General features: G+C 36.6%; 1 pseudogene; it reads left to right on the top strand.

Moving 5' to 3' along the window:
• Positions 1-5,522: 5,522 nt before the first annotated feature.
• Positions 5,523-5,954, top strand: LOC103290271 (60S ribosomal protein L26-like; annotated as a pseudogene).
• Positions 5,955-6,157: the final 203 nt, after the last annotated feature.

The following is a 6,157-nucleotide window of genomic DNA, read 5'->3' as shown; positions in this document are numbered from 1 at the left end:
TAAATGCTAATACAGAATCTACACATTACCCTGATTTGAGAATCCTGTTCAAGATGATCTCTTTGATCCCTTAGACCAGTGGTTGGCAAACTCATTAGTCAACAGAGCCAAATATCAACAGTACAATGATTGAAATTTCTTTTGAGAGCTGAAAACCGACTTCTGCGCATGGGCCACAAAGTTTCAATTGCACAGATATTTTGTGGAAGAGCCACACTCAAGGGGCCAAAGAGCCGCATGTGGCTCGCAAGCCGCAGTTTGCCAACCACTGCCTTAGACCGTAAGAATCTATGAAAATGATACCTTATTATGACTCAGTTTTTGCATCTATTAAAAGGGAAGTAATGCACATCTTATTCTCTATCTTGTTATAAATTTGGTAGATATATGTGATGACATGTTGGTAAATGCTAAGCAGTCTTGAGCTTATCTGGCTAATTTAACTAAGACAATAATTTCCAGATTCATGATCTGTCGATTGTGTCAAATAAGAGTATTGGTCTCCTACTTCTTGTGACATTAATGAAATAATCAACTCATGGTTGTGTGAGTAAAATATGGTTGTAAAGTTATAATTTGAAACATGGATAGTTATATTAGTCAGGATATATTAATCCAACAGTATTTACAATATTTAGAAGAGGAAGTACTAAATGCAGGGAATTATTTATACAGGTAATAGAAGAACTGAGAAGTCAAAAACTGGCAGGCAGTCATTCAGAAGGAAATCAGGGGAACAGAAGAAGGAGGCAGTTTCATTGAAGCCAAGAATCTGGAGGTCCCAGCAGAAGCTACAACCATAATACTTATGATAGGAAAGAACTGAAACAATAAAAGAGATGCAGCTCTTTCATCCTCCCCCCCCCCCCCAGGTTTATTAAGAAACAATTGATATATATCATGGTGTGAGGTTAAGGTATAAAATGACATAAATTGATACACTTACACATTGAGAAATTATTACCACAGTAGTGTTAGTTAAGAAAGATCTCCATCACCTTACATAATTACCTGTGTGTGTGTGTGTGTGTGTGTGTGTGTGTGTTAAGAACATTTAATATCCCCTGACACATCAACTTTCAAGTGAATAATATAGTTTTGTTAACTATAGTCACCATGCTATACATTAGCTCCCAGAACTTACTCATCTTATACCTGGAAGTTTGTACCCTTTAACCAACATCTCCCCATTTCTCCCAACCATCAGGTCCTGGAAACTACCTTTCTACTCGCTATTTCTACCAGTTCAGCTTTTGTAGGTTCCACATATAAGTGAGATCTTACAGTGTTTGTCTTTCAGTGTCTTGTCTGACTTCTTTTACTTAGCAGAATGCCCTCAAGTTCCATCCATGTTGTCATAAATAGCATGTTTCTTTCTCATGACTGAATAATATTCCATTGTATATGAACACCTATATACAATATACATGTATACATATATATACATATATACATATCAGAACTTTATGTAAATCTTCATGTATACATTGTACATAAATATACATGAATACATATCACATCTTCTTCATTCATTCATGAACACTTAGATTTCATATCTTGGCTGTTGTAAATAATGCTGCAATAAACATGGGAGTGCAGACATCTGTTTGATATTTTGATTCATTTCCTTTGGATAAATACCCAGAAGTGGGTTTGCTAGGTCATATAGTAGTTCTATTTTTAATTTTTTGAGGAATATCCATACTGTTTTCCATAATGGCTACACCAATTTACATTCCCACCAACAGTATACAGCATTGTCTTTTTTTCCACATCCCTGCCGACACTTGTTATCTCTTGTCTTTTGGGTGATAGCCCTTTTAACAGGTATAAAGGGATATCTTGTGGTTTTGATAGACATTTTCCTGATGATTGTGCATCTTTTCATGTACCTGTTGACCATTTTTATATCTTCTTTGGCAATATGTCCATTCATGTCCTCTGCTCATTTTAAATAAGAGTGATTACTTTTTTTGGTTATTGAGTGTATGTATATATATATTTAACATTAACTTCTTAGCAGATATATGGTTTGCAAATATATTCTCATAATTTTGTAAGTTACCTTTTAATTTTGTTAATGTTTCCTTGCTTAGAAGAGTTTTTTTAGTGTGATTCAGTTTCACTTATTTTTGTTTTGTTGCTTACATTCCGGTGCCATCTCTCAAAAATTGTTGCCAGGACCAATGTCAAAAGGATTTTTCCTATGTTTCCTTCTAGGGTTTTTCTAGCTTCAGGTCTTAGGTTTACATTTTTCATCCATTTTGAGTTAATTTTTGTGAGTGGTGTAAGCTAGGAGTCCAATTTCATTCTTGCACATGTGGTAACCCAGTTTTCCCAACACCATTTATTAGAGAGAGATCATCTTTCCCCATTTGGTATTCTTGGTTCCCTTGTCAAATATTACATGACCATAGATGTGCTATAGATGCTGAAGATAACTTAGATCCTCTATGGATATGTCTGCTCCCCACTTTTTGCTCCTCTGTGGCAGATTTCCTAACTTTGCATGCCTTCTTTGGATCCTGCAATGCATCAGACCAGGTGGTAATAGCCTCCCATATGTTTTCCCTAAAGCAATGCTAAGTGTTTCTGGCCTGCAGATTTGGGCCAGCTTTCTGTGTGTGCTCACTAGTCTGCAAAGCTTGCTCTTGCCATTATTAGCAGCATGCACAGGAGGCCAGCCACTGGGTGGAGGGGTGTATGGGTGAGGCTCACAGAGGGCTAGGGACATCTGTAAGCCTGTTAGGGGTATCTACAGGTGAGATGCCTCAGCAATTGGCAGACCTCCCAGTGGAGTCTGCGATGCCACATCCCTTTGATATTATGTGGGCCCTGGCTGCCATTCTCCTATCTGCTCACCATCCCCTAGTTGTGCAGCTCTTGCGTCATTACTCTGAGTGGGGTGAGAGAGAAATGGGGCTCTTTGGTAGTCTCACACAGCTGGGGAAGCTGGGCACTCATTCATATGCACCCACTTTCTCCCACAGGAAAAATCACTGGCCCAGAAGGGTTCCTTGGCAATGAGCTGCTGCCTTGAGGGGGGATTATGAGGTTAAAGTCAAACTGCTCCTCTTATCCTCTCCAATGAGTCCTAGCTTAGATTTTTGTTCGTTTGCTTGTTTCAGAGGTATGCTGGAATTTCTCCACGGGACTCCTAGACTTCTATGAAGGCTCTTATCCATGGGTGATTATCTGAGTTGGCATTCTCTAGGGGCTTCCAGACTGTACCCATGAGGGGCTGAAGCCAGGTCATGGGCCACTTCAAGGTCCACAGCGAGGACCAAGGCCTGTATGTCTAATACCTAATGCATGGTGGGATAAGGATCCTCCTGGGTCCTTTGGCATGTGGTGCTGGATCATATAAAAGCATTTTTGTCTATGAATGGATACCAATTGTGGTTGCTGAGAGGAGAATACAACAAGGGGATGTCTTATTCAGTCATTTTGTTGTTGTTACTTGCAGCTGCTCCTAAAGTTATTGCCTGAAATGGGGTTGGGGGAGGAAAACCTTTATATTCTCTTATTTCCACACTTCACCCTTTTACCAGGACCTTCACTGATTAAGACAGCTGGAAACAAGGCAGTCTTTTCTGCCTTGTTTGCAATACAGAATAAAGCAGAGGAGGCACAGACAATGGGTATGAGAGCAAACAGGCCTGGGATAGGCATAAATATCTTCCATCCATTATATAATAAAAAAGTATCCCAGTATGTAAGAAAGTCATAGAGATTGGATTTTGTCTCAGATAGAGCAAAGTGTGTTTTCCTAATTTATCATTTTACTGTGATGAAGTGTGATACCAAAGTGAGACAATCAAAATATATAAACCTTGATATATGATCCATTTTGACTCTTACAGATAAAGATTGCTGAATCCTTATACTTTTGACTCAATCAATTGCTACATGGTCAATCACTAAGAGGGTTAAAAATATGAAATTGATCATGCTACAGTCAATTTATACCATCATATAGACTTGGTGTAAATTGTGATGAGTGTTAACAATCTGCAAGATAAGAAAAAATTTAAAATAATGACCTTGAACATACTAAGATAAAGTACAATGGCAAAAACTACACAGCTGAAATGTGCACACACAAAAAATGAAGCCAGAATGGGAGGCATTCTAACAACAAGAAAATATTATTATGATGGGGGAGGGGAAGTGTTATTTGCCTAACTTAGGAAGATATCAAAATAAAAAGCAATGTGTTATTTTATGAACTATTATCTCTTTGAATATAAAGTAAAAATGAGAATTGAAGCAAATAGCCCTGGAATACTACTTTAACTTGGATTTATCTTCAGCTGATGAAATTTTACCTAGCCTTCAAGGTCTGTTTCAATATCATTCTACCATGGGCCTTTTACCCACCCCCCCACTCTCAGATAGATACTATCCTATAGCAAGTTACTGGTGTTTACCATATGACATTTTGATTATATCACACCATTTAATACTCTTACTATTATGAGTTTGTAATGTCTTGTATATTATAAACTTCTTAAGTAAGAAATTTTGGTCAATTCATTTTGACATTTATCACTGCATTTGTACAGTAAGTTCTCCATAAATTTTGATTTGTCTAATTGACTGTAAGTTCACATGTTCATCATTCATTCATTCCATAGTTACCTAAACCTTACACATAAAGCTTTGGAATAACTTTTAGTTTAGAGTTCTTTAGTAATTTAGGCTGATACAGATTTATTTAACTTTTTATTAAAATATTTATTAATACATATTTATAAATATGATAGGATTTAGCTTTTAGTTTTTGATGATTTTTCACAAACTGATTATTGATATATGATCAGCTCTCAGATATAAAAATGCAATTTTACTAGTGCCACAGAACCCATTTTCTCTCTCTTCCAATCACTGCTTCCTTGTTCCAGGATAAATACCACCTGATTTCTATAGCTTTGACTGGCTTCCTTTGCTCGACATTAAATTTTTAAGATTTTTTAAAAATGTAGGTAGTATTATTATAAATTATTCAGTTGCAGTACTACATAAAACTTATCTTAATATATTTTGTTTATTAAGCTGCTAATGGGAATTTTGATAATTTCCAGTTTGGGGCCAATTTCTATTTATGATTACTACAGCAGTGAATACATGCATATGTATATTATCAAGTGTATTACTAGAAGTATAATTGTTTTGCATATGTTACTGGACTCTGTTTTGTTCCATTGCTCTGTTTGTTTATCCTTGCATCAGCGTTTTATAATGAATTTTAATATCAGAAAAATATCAAGCCAAAAAGTACTTCAGCTTTTTTATTCTTTAAGTTGCCTTAACATTCTCAGGCCTTTGTATCTCTACATCAGTTCTAGATTGCTTTTCAAGTTCCACCAGGACTTGCTTTTTTAAAAAGCAAAACATTTTGCTGATTTCTGAGATTAATTGGGAGAAATTTGGTATCTTTACAATACTGAATTATCACTTCATTAATGTGATATAGTCTAACATTCCTCTCGGTGGCCATCATAGAAGCGCAAGCGGTCAAAATGAAGGTCAATCCCTTTGTGATTTTGACCAGAGCAAGAACCATAAAAAGCATTTCAATTCACCTTCCCACATCCAAAGGAAGATTATGTCTCCTCCTCTTTGCAAAGAGCTGAGACAGAAGTACAATGTTCGATCCATCCGAAAGGATGATGAAGTTCAGGTTGTCTGAGGACATTACAAAGGGCAGCAAATTGGCAAAGTAGTACAGGTTTACAGGAAGAAATATGTCATCTACATTGAATAAGTGCAAGGCGGGGGAAGCTAATGGTACAACTGTTCATGTGGGCATTCACCCCAGCAAGGTGGTTATCACTAGACTAAAGCTGAACAAAGACCGCAAAAAGAACCTTGAACATAAAGCCAAATCTCACCAAGCAGGAAAGGAAAAGGGAAAACACAAGGAAGAAACAATTGAGAAGATACAGGAATAAAGTATATTAAAAACAACTTTCATTAAAAACTTAAGATAAAAAAATAATTCTCTCAAAAACACGCTGTAACTTTTAGTTTTTAAGTTCTGCATATCTTTTAGAAGATATTTTCCTAGGCATTTAAAGTTTTTGATACTATACAAGAGGCCCGGTGCACGAAATCTGTGCACAGGTAGGGTCTCTAGGCCTGGCTGGCAATCAGG

This window comes from Eptesicus fuscus, chromosome 8, assembly GCF_027574615.1.
Source record: "Eptesicus fuscus isolate TK198812 chromosome 8, DD_ASM_mEF_20220401, whole genome shotgun sequence".
Classification (NCBI taxonomy): domain Eukaryota; kingdom Metazoa; phylum Chordata; class Mammalia; order Chiroptera; family Vespertilionidae; genus Eptesicus; species Eptesicus fuscus.
This window is presented reverse-complemented; position numbering and strand designations above follow the sequence as displayed.